Source organism: Lethenteron reissneri, unplaced genomic scaffold, assembly GCF_015708825.2.
Source record: "Lethenteron reissneri isolate LAM-NWPU_2019-01 unplaced genomic scaffold, ASM1570882v1 scaffold_1640, whole genome shotgun sequence".
NCBI classification, from domain to species: domain Eukaryota; kingdom Metazoa; phylum Chordata; class Hyperoartia; order Petromyzontiformes; family Petromyzontidae; genus Lethenteron; species Lethenteron reissneri.
Genome location: NW_026891378.1, coordinates 4,839,229 through 4,854,124, shown reverse-complemented (window position 1 = coordinate 4,854,124; position 14,896 = coordinate 4,839,229).

Here is a 14,896-nt window from a genome sequence, read left to right as displayed (position 1 = left end):
GTGGATGGGTGAATGGGTGAGTGGGTGGGGTGGGTGGGTGAGTGGGTGGGTGGGTGAATGGGTGAGTGGGTGAGTGAGTGGGTGAGTGAGTGAGTGAGTGGGTAAGTGGAGTGGGTGGGTGAGTGAGTGAATAGGTGAATAGGTGAATGGGTGAGTGGATGAGTGAGCGAGATGATGAGTGAGTGGATAAGTACGTGAGTGGATGAGTGAGTGAGTGAGTGGGTGAGTGAGTATGCGAATGGGTGGGTAGGTGAATGGGAGAGTGAGTAGGTGAATGTGTGGATGAGTGATGGAAGAGTGGTTAAGTGAGTGGTTTGTGAGTTGGTGGGTGGGTGGGTGAGTAAATTAGTGACTGAGTGGGTGAGTGAGTGAGTGAGTGAATGGGTGAGTGGGTGGGTGGGTAAGTAGGTGAGTGAGTGGATGAGTGGGTGGGTGAATAGGTGAGTGGGTGGGTAGATAAGTGAGTGGGTGGGTGAATGGATGAGTGGGGTGAGTGAGTGGTTGCTTGAGTGGGTAGGTGGGTGAGTAGTGGAGTGACTGAGTGGGTGAGTGAGTGAATGGGTGAATGGGTGGGTCGGGTGAGTGGATGATGTGAGTGGATGAGTGAGTGAGTGGGTGGGTGGAGGGTGAATGGTGTGAGTGGGTGGGTGGGTGGGTGAGTGGGTGGGTGGGTGAATGGGTGGATGAGTGGACGGATGAGTGGTTCAGTGGGCGATTGGTAGAGTGGGTGGGTGGGGTGGGTGGTGGGTAAGTAGGTGAGTGAGTGGATGAGTGAGTGAGTGGTGAGTGAGTGGGTGGGTGGGTGAGTGGGTGGGTGGGTGAGTGGTGGGTAAGAAAGGTGAGTGAGTGGGGAGTGAGGTTAATGGGTGAATGGGGTGAGTGGGTGGGTCGGTTAGTGGATGAGTGAGTGAGTGGATGAGTGAGTGAGTGGGGGTTGGGTGGATGGGTGGGTGAATGGGTGAGTGGGTGGGTCGGTGAGTGGATGAGTGAGTGAGTGGATGAGTGAGTGGGTGAGTGAGTGGGTGGTTGGGTGGGTGGGTGAATGGGTGAGTGGGTGGATGGGTGAATGGGTGAGTGGATGGGTGGGTGAGTGGGTGGGTGGGTGAATGGGTGGATGAGTGGATGGCTGAGTGGTTAAGTTAACGGTTGGGTGAGTGGGTAGGTGGTTTGGTGAATGGGTGGGTGGGTGGGTGAGTGGGTGGGTGGGTGGGTGAGTGGGTGGGTGGGTGGGTGGAGTGGGTGAGTGGTGAGGTGAGTGACTGTTGGGTGAGGAGTGGTGGGTGAATAGGTGAGTGGGTTGGGTGGGTTGAATGGGTGGATGAGTGGACGGATGAGTCGTCATTGAGCGATTGGGTGAGTGGGTGGGTGGGTAAGTAGGTGAGTGAGTGGATGAGTGGGTGGGTGAATAGGTGAGTGGGTGGGTAGATAAGTGAGTGGGTGGGTGAAGTGGATGAGTGGGTGAGTGAGTGGTTGCTTGAGTGGGTAGGGGGTGAGTAGGTGAGTGACTGAGTGGGTGAGTGAGTGAATGGGTGAATGGGGTGAGTGGGTGGGTCGGTGAGTGATGAGTGAGTGAGTGGATGAGTGAGTGTAGTGGGTGGGTGGATGGGTGAATGGGTGAGTGGGTGGGTGGGTGAGTGGGTGGGTGGGTGAATGGGTGGATTGAGTGGATGGACGAGTGGTTCAGTGGGCGATTGATAGAGTGGGTGGGTGGGTAGTAGGTGAGTGAGTGATGAGTCAGTGAGTGGGTGAGTGAGTGGGTGGGTGGGTGAGTGGGTGGGTGGGTGAGTGGTGGGTAAGTAGGTGAGTGAGTGGGTGAGTGAGTGAATGGGTGAGTGGGTGGGTCGGTGAGTGGATGAGTGAGTGAGTGGATGAGTGAGTGAGTGGGTGGTTGGGTGGATGGGTGGGTGAATGGGTGAGTGGGTGGGTCGGTGAGTGGATGAGTGAGTGAGTGGATGAGTGAGTGAGTGGGTGAGTGAGTGGGTGGTTGGGTGGGTGGGTGAAATGGGTGAGTGGGTGGATGGGTGAATGGGTGAGTGGATGGGTGGGTGAGTGGGTGGGTGGTGAATGGGTGGATGAGTGGATGGCTGAGTGGTTAAGTTAACGGTTGGGTGAGTGGGTAGGTGGTTGGGTGAGTGGGTGGGTGGGTGAGTGGGTGGGTGGGTGAGTGGGTGGGTGGGTGAGTGGCTGAGTGGGTGAGTGAGTGGATGAGTGGGTGAGTGAGTGGGTTGGTGAAAAGGTGAGTGGGTGGGTGGGTGAATGGGTGGATGAGTGGACGGATGAGTCGTTCAGTGAGCATTTGGGTGAGTGGGTGGGTGGGTAAGTAGGTGAGTGAGTGGATGAGTGGGTGGGTGAATGGTGAGTGGGTGGGTGGATGAGTGAGTGGGTGGGTGAATGGATGAGTGGGTGAGGTGAGTGGTTGCTTGAGTGGGTAGGTGGGTGAGTAGGTGAGTGACTGAGTGGGTGAGTGAGTGAATGGGTGAATGGGTGAGTGGGTGGGTCGGTGAGTGGATGAGTGAGTGAGTGGATGAGTGAGTGAGTGGATGAGTGAGTGAGTGGGTGGGTGGATGGGTGAATGGGTGAGTGGGTGGGTGGGTGGGTGAGTGGGTGGGTGGGTGAATGGGTGAGTGGGTGAGTGAGTGAGTGGGTAAGTGAGTGGGTGGGTGAGTGAGTGAATAGGTGAATAGGTGAATGGGTGAATGGCAGAGTGAGCGAGATGATGAGTGAGTGGATAAGTACGTGAGTGGATGAGTGAGTGAGTGAGTGGGTGAGTGAGTATGCGAATGGGTGGGTAGGTGAATGGGAGAGTGAGTAGGTGAATGTGTGGATGAGTGATGGAAGAGTGGTTAAGTGAGTGGTTTTGTGAGTTGGTGGGTGGGTGGGTGAGTAAATTAGTGACTGAGTGGGTGAGTGAGTGAGTGAATGGGTGAGTGGGTGGGTGGGAGGGTGAGTGGGTGGGTGGGAGGGTGAGTGGGTGGGTGGGAGGGTGTGTGTATGAGTGAGTGGATGGGTGGGTGGGTCAGTTGATGGGTGGGTGAGTGGGTGAGTATGTGAGTGACTGACTGGGTGAGTGGGTGAGTGACTGACTTGGTGAATGGGTGAGTGGGTGGCTGGGTAAGTGGATGAGTGATTGAGTGAGTGGGTGAGTCGGTGAGTGAGTGGGTGAGTGGATGAGTGAGTGGGTGGATGCATAGATGAGTAGGTGGGTGAGTGGGTGGTTGAATGAGTGAGTGGATAAGTGAGTGAGTAGATGAGTGAGTGGGTGATTGAGTGGGTGGGTGGATGGATGAGTGGGTGAGTGAATGCTCGAGTGAGTGGGTAGGTGGGTGAGTCGGTGAGTGACTTAGTGGATGAGAGAGTGAGTTGGTGAGTGGGTGGGTGGGTGAATGAGTGGGCGTATTACTTTTAAATAATATGCTTGCAGTATTGGTACTAATAATAGTAGCAGCGGCAGAAGCAAATCATAATCTTACACATAACGTGGTACCACGCGTATCGATGGTAGTAGTACACGTCCCCGGCGTCGGTTCTCGCCCACGCGTAGAGGTCTCCGCTCGACGTTGCGGCACCCCGTCCTCGGCCACCGGTCGATATCTGATCAAACATCGCCCCCATCGATCTCCAAGAACAACCGGACCAGATGCTGACGTCTCTGTTGCTCCCAACGCCGATGAGGATCCCTCCGGGGGATGCCGAAACGTCCTTGAACTTGTTGCTGAATGGAGTAGAGCAGACCATGGCGGCTGTGGGGAGATAAAGATGGGTGGGCGGGTGCATGAGTGAGCGGGTTAGTGAGTGGGTGATTGGATGGATGAGTGGTTAAGTGAACGGTTGGGTGAGTGGGTGGCACCTTCACCTCCATCACCACCCCCACCATCATCATCGTCACTACCATCACCAGCACACTCACCATCAACCTCTGTTGTAAAGATGACGAAAGATCCCACCATCATCATCACCACCACCATCGCCACCATCATCACGACCTCAAGATGATGTTTCAGAAGGGGCTAGCCAGCTGAGTGATGGGAATGCTATCGATGTTCTAGAAGGGCTAGAGAATATCCAGACTTATATAGATCCTTGAAATGCATGTAAATATATGTTAACTGTTTCTGTTCATACTGAGTAAATATTAACAATCGAACCAAGGTATCCAATAGCGCTTGTACACATAGACATTTGAACCTACACACACGTAAGAATACAAACAAAGACAAATATCCCCCGTATTGCCTTAACAGACTAAGGGGTTAAGTGCTGTTAGCGAGTAGCAGCTGCCTCTGAAGGCTACCCGCACTGTGGCACACACAGAGGGGGTGGGTGGGTGGCCAGCACTACGCACGTCCGGCCGCCTTTGTCTTCCCAGTGGCGATGTTTACTACAGCACCACTGCATGGAGAGGCTGAGTCGACTTAGGGGATGCCCGGTACAAATTCAGATAACACTGTGTATCAAAAAAAATTGTTCTTGGGTAGCAAGTGTTGTTTCCTAATTGCTTATGCCTCGAAAGTATAGAAAATGGCTATTATTGCCAACAAATCAAGCTTTTGTGACCAGGACATTGATCTTTTGAAATGTACATATTTTCAATGAGAAAACGGGCGAAATTGTGTCTTTTCGTTCACACAGAGTCAGAAAAAAATTACATATTAATCAAAATTAACATCTATTTATACTAAAGCAATACAAAAATGACTACAAAATATATATTAGACACCAAGACGCACGACCACAGGCGGGACAGGCCACGACGGACCGATTTCTTTGTGGTGGAACAATCTCGAAAAACGACTCAATTCTAAATATTTTGTAGTAATTTTCTATACTTTTTAGGCATAGGCGATTACGAAATAACATTTAGTACCCAGGAACAAACATTGTGTTACACAGCGTAATCATCAACGCACCGGTGCTGGCTGTGATCGGGAATCGAACTCAAAGTCGCCGGATTCGTAGCGCGGTGCGGCGCTAAACCGCGAATACACACCACTCCCACCACGGTGAGTGTGGTGAGTACAGTGAGTGAGGTGAGTACAGTGGGTGTGGTGAGTACAGTGAGTGTGGTGAGTACAGTGAGTGAGGTGAGTACAGTGAGGTGGTGGTTGAGTTGAGTAACAGTGAGTGTGGTGAGTACAGTGGGGTGTGGTGAGTACAGTGAGTGTGGTGAGTACAGTGGGTGTGGTGAGTACAGTGAGTGTGGTGAGTACAGTGAGTGAGGTGAGTACAGTGAGTGTGGTGAGTACAGTGAGTGTGGTGAGTACAGTGAGTGTGGTGAGTACAGTGGGTGTGGTGAGTACAGTGAGTATGGTGAGTACAGTGGGTGTGGTGAGTACAGTGAGTGTGGTGAGTACAGTGGGTGAGGTGAGTACAGTGAGTGTGGTGAGTACAGTGAGTGTGGTGAGTACAGTGAGTGTGGTGAGTACAGTGAGTGAGGTGAGTACAGTGAGTGTGGTGAGTACAGTGAGTGTGGTGAGTACAGTGAGTGTGGTGAGTACAGTGGGTGTGGTGAGTACAGTGAGTGTGGTGAGTACAGTGAGTGTGGTGAGTACAGTGAGTGAGGTGAGTACAGTGGGTGTGGTGAGTACAGTGAGTGTGGTGAGTACAGTGAGTATGGTGAGTACAGTGGGTGTGGTGAGTGTGGTTAGTACAGTGAGTGTGGTGAGTACAGTGGGTGTGGTGAGTACAGTGAGTGAGGTGAGTACAGTGAGTGTGGTGAGTACAGTGAGTGTGGTGAGTACAGTGAGTGTGGTGAGTACAGTGAGTGTGGTGAGTACAGTGAGTGTGGTGAGTACAGTGAGTGTGGTGAGTACAGTGGGTGTGGTGAGTACAGTGAGTGTGGTGAGTACAGTGAGTGTGGTGAGTACAGTGAGTGTGGTGAGTACAGTGAGTGTGGTGAGTACAGTGGGTGTGGTGAGTACAGTGAGTGTGGTGAGTACAGTGAGTGTGGTGAGTACAGTGAGTATGGTGAGTACAGTGGGTGTGGTGAGTGTGGTGAGTACAGTGAGTGTGGTGAGTACAGTGAGTGTGGTGAGTACAGTGAGTGTGGTGAGTACAGTGAGTGAGGTGAGTACAGTGAGTGAGGTGAGTACAGTGAGTGTGGTGAGTACAGTGAGTGTGGTGAGTACAGTGAGTGAGGTGAGTACAGTGAGTGTGGTGAGTACAGTGAGTGAGGTGAGTACAGTGAGTGTGGTGAGTACAGTGAGTGTGGTGAGTACAGTGAGTGTGGTGAGTAGAGTGAGTGTGGTGAGTACAGTGAGTGTGGTGAGTACAGTGAGTGTGGTGAGTACAGTGAGTGAGGTGAGTACAGTGAGTGTGGTGAGTACAGTGAGTGTGGTGAGTACAGTGAGTGAGGTGAGTACAGTGAGTGTGGTGAGTACAGTGAGTGTGGTGAGTACAGTGAGTGAGGTGAGTACAGTGAGTGTGGTGAGTACAGTGAGTGTGGTGAGTAGAGTGAGTGTGGTGAGTACAGTGAGTGAGGTGAGTACAGTGAGTGTGGTGAGTACAGTGAGTGTGGTGAGTACAGTGAGTGAGGTGAGTACAGTGAGTGTGGTGAGTAGAGTGAGTGTGGTGAGTACAGTGAGTGAGGTGAGTACAGTGAGTGTGGTGAGTACAGTGAGAGTGGTGAGTACAGTGAGTGTGGTGAGTACAGTGAGTGTGGTGAGTACAGTGAGTGAGGTGAGTACAGTGAATGTGGTGAGTACAGTGAGTGAGGTGAGTACAGTGAGTGAGGTGAGTACAGTGAGTGTGGTGAGTACAGTTAGTGAGGTGAGTACAGTGAGTGTGGTGAGTGTGATGAGTACGGTGAGTGTGGTGAGTACAGTGAGTGAGGTGAGTACAGTGAGTGTAGTGAGTACAGTGGGTGTGGTGAGTGCAGTGAGTGAGGTGAGTACAGTGAGTGTGGTGAGTACAGTGAGTGTGGTGAGTACAGTGAGTGTGGTGAGTACAGTGAGTGAGGTGAGTACAGTGAGTGTGGTGAGTACAGTGAGTGTGGTGAGTACAGTGAGTGTGGTGAGTACAGTGGGTGTGGTGAGTACAGTGAGTGTGGTGAGTACAGTGAGTGTGGTGAGTACAGTGAGTGTGGTGAGTACAGTGAGTGTGGTGAGTACAGTGGGTGTGGTGAGTACAGTGAGTGTGGTGAGTACAGTGAGTATGGTGAGTACAGTGGGTGTGGTGAGTGTGGTGAGTACGGTGAGTGTGGTGAGTACAGTGAGTGTGGTGAGTAGAGTGAGTGTGGTGAGTACAGTGAGTGTGGTGAGTACAGTGAGTGTGGTGAGTACAGTGAGTGAGGTGAGTACAGTGAGTGAGGTGAGTACAGTGAGTGTGGTGAGTACAGTGAGTGTGGTGAGTACAGTGAGTGAGGTGAGTACAGTGAGTGTGGTGAGTACAGTGAGTGAGGTGAGTACAGTGAGTGTGGTGAGTACAGTGAGTGTGGTGAGTACAGTGAGTGTGGTGAGTAGAGTGAGTGTGGTGAGTACAGTGAGTGTGGTGAGTACAGTGAGTGTGGTGAGTACAGTGAGTGAGGTAAGTACAGTGAGTGTGGTGAGTACAGTGAGTGTGGTGAGTACAGTGAGTGAGGTGAGTACAGTGAGTGTGGTGAGTACAGTGAGTGTGGTGAGTACAGTGAGTGTGGTGAGTACAGTGAGTGTGGTGAGTACAGTGAGTGTGGTGAGTACAGTGAGTGTGGTGAGTACAGTGAGTGTGGTGAGTACAGTGAGTGAGGTGAGTACAGTGAATGTGGTGAGTACAGTGAGTGAGGTGAGTACAGTGAGTGAGGTGAGTACAGTGAGTGTGGTGAGTACAGTTAGTGAGGTGAGTACAGTGAGTGTGGTGAGTACGGTGAGTGTGGTGAGTACAGTGAGTGAGGTGAGTACAGTGAGTGTGATGAGTACGGTGAGTGTGGTGAGTACAGTGAGTGAGGTGAGTACAGTGAGTGTAGTGAGTACAGTGGGTGTGGTGAGTGCAGTGAGTGAGGTGAGTACAGTGAGTGTGGTGAGTACAGTTAGTGAGGTGAGTACAGTTAGTGAGGTGAGTACAGTGAGTGTGGTGAGTACAGTGAGTGAGGTGAGTACAGTGAGTGTGGTGAGTACAGTTAGTGAGGTGAGTACAGTGAGTGAGGTGAGTACAGTTAGTGAGGTGAGTACAGTTAGTGAGGTGAGTGCAGTGAGTGAGGTGAGTACAGTGAGTGTGGTGAGTACAGTGAGTGTGGTGAGTACAGTTAGTGAGGTGAGTACAGTGAGTGTGATGAGTACGGTGAGTGTGGTGAGTACAGTGAGTGAGGTGAGTACAGTGAGTGTAGTGAGTACAGTGGGTGTGGTGAGTGCAGTGAGTGAGGTGAGTACAGTGAGTGTGGTGAGTACAGTGAGTGTGGTGAGTACAGTGAGTGTGGTGAGTACAGTGAGTGAGGTGAGTACAGTGAGTGTGGTGAGTACAGTGAGTGTGGTGAGTACAGTGAGTGTGGTGAGTACAGTGGGTGTGGTGAGTACAGTGAGTGTGGTGAGTACAGTGAGTGTGGTGAGTACAGTGAGTGTGGTGAGTACAGTGAGTGTGGTGAGTACAGTGGGTGTGGTGAGTACAGTGAGTGTGGTGAGTACAGTGAGTATGGTGAGTACAGTGGGTGTGGTGAGTGTGGTGAGTACGGTGAGTGTGGTGAGTACAGTGAGTGTGGTGAGTAGTGAGTGTGGTGAGTACGTGAGTGTGGTGAGTACAGTGAGTGTGGTGAGTACAGTGAGTGTGGTGAGTACAGTGAGTGTGGTGAGTACAGTGAGTGTGGTGAGTACAGTGAGTGTGGTGAGTACAGTGAGTGTGGTGAGTACAGTGAGTGAGGTGAGTACAGTGAGTGTGGTGAGTACAGTGAGTGAGGTGAGTACAGTGAGTGTGGTGAGTACAGTGAGTGTGGTGAGTACAGTGAGTGTGGTGAGTAAGGAGTGTGGTGAGTACAGTGAGTGTGGTGAGTACAGTGAGTGTGGTGAGTACAGTGAGTGTGGTGAGTACAGTGAGTGTGGTGAGTACAGTGAGTGTGGTGAGTACAGTGAGTGAGGTGAGTACAGTGAGTGTGGTGAGTACAGTGAGTGTGGTGAGTACAGTGAGTGAGGTGAGTACAGTGAGTGTGGTGAGTACAGTGAGTGTGGTGAGTACAGTGAGTGTAGGTGAGTACAGTGAGTGTGGTGAGTACAGTGAGTGTGGTGAGTAGCAGTGAGTGTGGTGAGTACAGTGAGTGAGGTGAGTACAGTGAGTGTGGTGAGTACAGTGAGTGTGGTGAGTACAGTGAGTGAGGTGAGTACAGTGAGTGTGGTGAGTACAGTGAGTGTGGTGAGTAGAGTGAGTGTGGTGAGTACAGTGAGTGAGGTGAGTACAGTGAGTGTGGTGAGTACAGTGAGAGTGGTGAGTACAGTGAGTGTGGTGAGTACAGTGAGTGTGGTGAGTACAGTGAGTGAGGTGAGTACAGTGAATGTGGTGAGTACAGTGAGTGAGGTGAGTACAGTGAGTGAGGTGAGTACAGTGAGTGTGGTGAGTACAGTTAGTGAGGTGAGTACAGTGAGTGTGGTGAGTGTGATGAGTACGGTGAGTGTGGTGAGTACAGTGAGTGAGGTGAGTACAGTGAGTGTGGTGAGTACAGTGGGTGTGGTGAGTGCAGTGAGTGAGGTGAGTACAGTGAGTGTGGTGAGTACAGTGAGTGTGGTGAGTACAGTGAGTGTGGTGAGTACAGTGAGTGAGGTGAGTACAGTGAGTGTGGTGAGTACAGTGAGTGTGGTGAGTACAGTGAGTGTGGTGAGTACAGTGGGTGTGGTGAGTACAGTGAGTGTGGTGAGTACAGTGAGTGTGGTGAGTACAGTGAGTGTGGTGAGTACAGTGAGTGTGGTGAGTACAGTGGGTGTGGTGAGTACAGTGAGTGTGGTGAGTACAGTGAGTGTGGTGAGTACAGTGAGTATGGTGAGTACAGTGGGTGTGGTGAGTGTGGTGAGTACGGTGAGTGTGGTGAGTACAGTGAGTGTGGTGAGTACAGTGAGTGTGGTGAGTACAGTGAGTGTGGTGAGTACAGTGAGTGAGGTGAGTACAGTGAGTGAGGTGAGTACAGTGAGTGTGGTGAGTACAGTGAGTGTGGTGAGTACAGTGAGTGAGGTGAGTACAGTGAGTGTGGTGAGTACAGTGAGTGAGGTGAGTACAGTGAGTGTGGTGAGTACAGTGAGTGTGGTGAGTACAGTGAGTGTGGTGAGTAGAGCGAGTGTGGTGAGTACAGTGAGTGTGGTGAGTACAGTGAGTGTGGTGAGTACAGTGAGTGAGGTGAGTACAGTGAGTGTGGTGAGTACAGTGAGTGTGGTGAGTACAGTGAGTGAGGTGAGTACAGTGAGTGTGGTGAGTACAGTGAGTGTGGTGAGTACAGTGAGTGAGGTGAGTACAGTGAGTGTGGTGAGTACAGTGAGTGTGGTGAGTACAGTGAGTGTGGTGAGTAGAGTGAGTGTGGTGAGTACAGTGAGTGAGGTGAGTACAGTGAGTGTGGTGAGTACAGTGAGTGTGGTGAGTACAGTGAGTGAGGTGAGTACAGTGAGTGTGGTGAGTACAGTGAGTGTGGTGAGTAGAGTGAGTGTGGTGAGTACAGTGAGTGAGGTGAGTACAGTGAGTGTGGTGAGTACAGTGAGAGTGGTGAGTACAGTGAGTGTGGTGAGTACAGTGAGTTTGGTGAGTACAGTGAGTGAGGTGAGTACAGTGAGTGTGGTGAGTACAGTGAGTGAGGTGAGTACAGTGAGTGAGGTGAGTACAGTGAGTGTGGTGAGTACAGTTAATGAGGTGAGTACAGTGAGTGTGGTGAGTGTGATGAGTACGGTGAGTGTGGTGAGTACAGTGAGTGAGGTGAGTACAGTGAGTGAGGTGAGTACAGTGAGTGAGGTGAGTATGGTGAGTACAGTGAGTGTGGTGAGTACAGTGAGTGAGGTGAGTACAGTGAGTGAGGTGAGTGAGGTGAGTACAGTGAGTGTGGTGAGTACAATGAGTGTGGTGAGTACAGTGAGGGAGGTGAGTACAGTTAGTGTGGTGTGTACCGTGAGTGTGGTGAGTGTGGTGAATACAGTTAGTGTGGTGAGTGTGGTGAGTGTGGTGAGTACAGTGAGTGTGGTGAGTATGGTGAGTACAGTGAGTGTGGTGAGTACAGTGAGTGAGGTGAGTACAGTGAGTGAGGTGAGTGAGGTGAGTACAGTGAGTATGGTGAGTTCAGTGAGTGTGGTGAGTACAGTGAGTGTGGTGAGTACAGTGAGTGAGGTGAGTACAGTGAGTGTGGTGAGTGTGGTGTGTACCGTGAGTGTGGTGAGTGTGGTGAATACAGTTAGTGTGGTGAGTGTGGTGAGTACAGTGAGTGTGGTGAGTATGGTGAGTACAGTGAGTGTGGTGAGTACAGTGAGTGAGGTGAGTACAGTGAGTGAGGTGAGTGAGGTGAGTACAGTGAGTATGGTGAGTTCAGTGAGTGTGGTGAGTACAGTGAGTGTGGTGAGTACAGTGAGTGAGGTGAGTACAGTGAGTGTGGTGAGTGTGGTGTGTACCGTGAGTGTGGTGAGTGTGGTGAATACAGTTAGTGTGGTGAGTGTGGTGAGTACAGTGAGTGTGGTGAGTGTGGTGTGTACCGTGAGTGTGGTTAGTATGGTGAATACAGTGAGTTTGGTGAGTGTGGTGAGTACCGTGAGTACAGTGAGTGTGGTGAGTGTGGTGTGTACCGTAAGTGTAGTGAGTGTGGTGAATACAGTGATTGTGGTGAGTACAGTGAGTGTGGTGAGTACAGTGAGTGTGGTGAGTGTGGTGAGTACAGTGAGTGTGGTGAGTACAGTGAGTATGGTGAGTACCGTCAGTGTGGTGAGTTTTGATTTAAAGCTTTCGTGACTGCAGGGATTCATCTTCTTGGTTCTTTCGGTAAAGTCACGTAGAAGGGAAGTAATAAAATAATACAAATAAAACATAATAAAATTATTCTCACGACGTTTCGGCCACAACGCAAGCAGACGTCCTCAGGTGAAAACCAGGTCCGTCGAGGCGACAGAGTCTAAATGAAACAGCACACGAGCTTGGAGCATATATATAAGCTGGGCGCCTTGACAAAGGAATTTGCATATCAAGAGGAATTTAGCATATTTATGGGAAATGCAGGAATGTGATTAGTACTACATATGCATGTGCATTATGCAGGATTAACAGCATCAAAGGGAGCTGCAGTTGCTGCTGCTGCTGCAGTTACTGCTGCTGCTGCTGCAGTTACTGCTGCTGCTGCAGCAGTTGCTGCTGCTGCTGCAGCAGTTGCTGCTGCTGCTGCAGTTACTGCTGCTGCAGTTGCTGCTGCTGCTGCAGTTGCTGCCTTATCCATTTTAATATAACACTATGTATTATTCTACCCACCCTAATGTGTATCACACTGCTATATCTATATATATAAAATCGTTCATGTCTGTCTGTCTGTGTGTGTGTGTGTGTGGACTTTGGCCCATACGCACTTTCATTGGACGGCGGTTGCCCCTGGCAACGGCTAGCCACGCCTTCGCCGCTTTCATTGGACCTGGCAACGGCTAGCCACGCCTTCGCCAAGGGCTGCAGTTTCATTGGACGGCGGTTACGCCTTCGCCACTTTCATAAGCTCCGTATTTAATTAAATAATACCCATTACACAGTATTGTTGGAGCGCTAGGGGGGGGGGAAGGAACGCCACCCGTACCCTGCCTCTTCCAAGCCGACAATTTTAGGCGAGGCCGCAGGCTTTGCACGCTACTAGGCCTCGACACCCACCACGCCACTCTGAGGTAAATTTATCAAAGTTTTTCCTACTCTTCACTACACCCCCACCACAATGTGTGCTATTAATATTACTTTTAAACCCAACGCGCCAACAATCGATTACTTTAATGTTCACTGTACAAATACTCATTAAGCTGGGTGAGCGTACTGCCAGTCTATCATGTACACTGTAGCCTGCTTATTAAGCTCGGTGAGCGTACTGCCACTCTATCATGTACACTCTAGCCTGCTTATGAAGCTGAGTGCGTGTACTGGCAGTCTATAATGTGGACTCTTGCCTGGTTATTATAATCGATTCTTTATATGTTCTTTGTACAAACAGTCATTAAGCTGCTTGAGCGACTCCAGTTCGATTCCAACTCACGCCCACCACCGCTGACGATTATTTGAAACGGACCTGGCCCTCCCCTAGGTCCACTCAGCCTCAAACGCGTAACTGCTGTCGTGTGTGAACATCGTCACTGGGGAGACAAAGGCGGCCGGGCATCGTGGATCCAAGTCCGGGTCATGTGTATGTGTGTTTGTGTTTATGTGTATGTCTGTGTGTCTCTATGTATGTGTGTATGTATGTATGTGTTTGTGTGTATGTGTGTGTGTATGTATGTGGGTTTTTTTGTATGTCTTTATGTGTATGTCTGCGTGTCTCTATGTATGTGTGTATGTACGTGTGTGCATGTGTTTGTGTGTATGTATGTGTGTGTCTTTGTCTTTGTGTGTATGTGTTTCTGTGTATGTATATGTGTGTATGTATGTGTGTTATGTGTCTGTCTGTGTGTCTGCATGTATGTGTGTGTGTATTGTGTATGTGTTTGTGTGCATGTATGTGTGTGTTTGTGTGTATGTGTATGTCTGTGTGTATGTATGTGTGTGTATGTGTGTGTATGTGTTTGTGTGTATGTGTGTGTGTGTTTACGCTCGCATTACACAAATGTGTTGCTGGCCTAAGGCGTTCCTCGCACAGCATTGCCGCTTTATTATTTCAGTCGCTTACTGCCTTACGCACCCTGAAAGTCGTGTGTGTCTGCAGCAAGCGCGTGTATGTGTACCTATGGACGCGCGCGCGTGTGTTGTGTAGGGGGAACGGTACTGTAGTGCTTAGCGTGCTGTCTGTGTCTGTGTGTGTCTGTGTGTGTGTCTGTGTGTGTGCGTGTGTGGTGTGTGGGGAGCGGTAGTGTAGTGCTTAGCGTGCTGTCTGTGTGTCTGTGTGTGTGTGTGTCTGTCTGTGTCTGTCTGTGTGTGTCTGCGTGTGTCTGTGTGTGTGTCTGTGCGTGTGTGGTGTGTGAGGAGCGGTGGGTGTAGTGCTTAACGCTACGCTGCGCTACCAACCCGGCGAACCGAGTTCGATTCCCGCTCACGCCCACCACCGGTGACGATTATTTGAACCTCCCCTAGGTCGACTCAGCCTCAAACGAGTAACTGGTGTGGCGTATAACATCGGCACTTGGGAGACAAAGGCGGCCGGGCGTGGTGGATCCAAGTCCCGGGCGAAGCCGGGTCATGTGTATGTGTTTATGTGTATGTCTGTGTGTCTGTATGCATGTGTGTATGTATGTATGTGTGTGTATGTGTTTGTGTGTATGTCTGTGTGTGTATGTATGTGGGTTTTTTTGTATGTGTTTATGTCTGTGTGTCTGTATGTGTGTATGTACGTGTGTGTATGTGTTTGTGTGTATGTATGTGTGTGTGTATGTATGTGTGTGTATGTGTTTCTGTGTATGTATGTGTGTGTATGTATGTGTGTTATGTGTGTCTCTGTGTGTCTGCATGTATGTCTGTGTGTATTGTGTATGTGTTTGTGTGTATGTATGTGTGTGTTTGTGTGTATGTGTATGTCTGTGTGTATGTATGTGTGTGTATGTGTGTGTATGTGTTTGTGTGTATGTGTGTGTATGTATGTGTTTGTATGTGTTTGTGTGTTTACGCTCGCATTACACAAATGTGTTGCAGGTCTAAGGCGTTCCTCGCGCAGCATTGCCGCTTTATTATTGCAGTCGTTTACTGCCGTGCGCACCCTGAAAGTCGTGTGTGTCTGCAGCAAGCGCGTGTATGTGTACCTATGGACGCGCGCGCGTGTGTTGTGTAGGGGGAACGGTAGTGTAGTGCTTAGCGTGCTGCCTGTGTCTGTGTG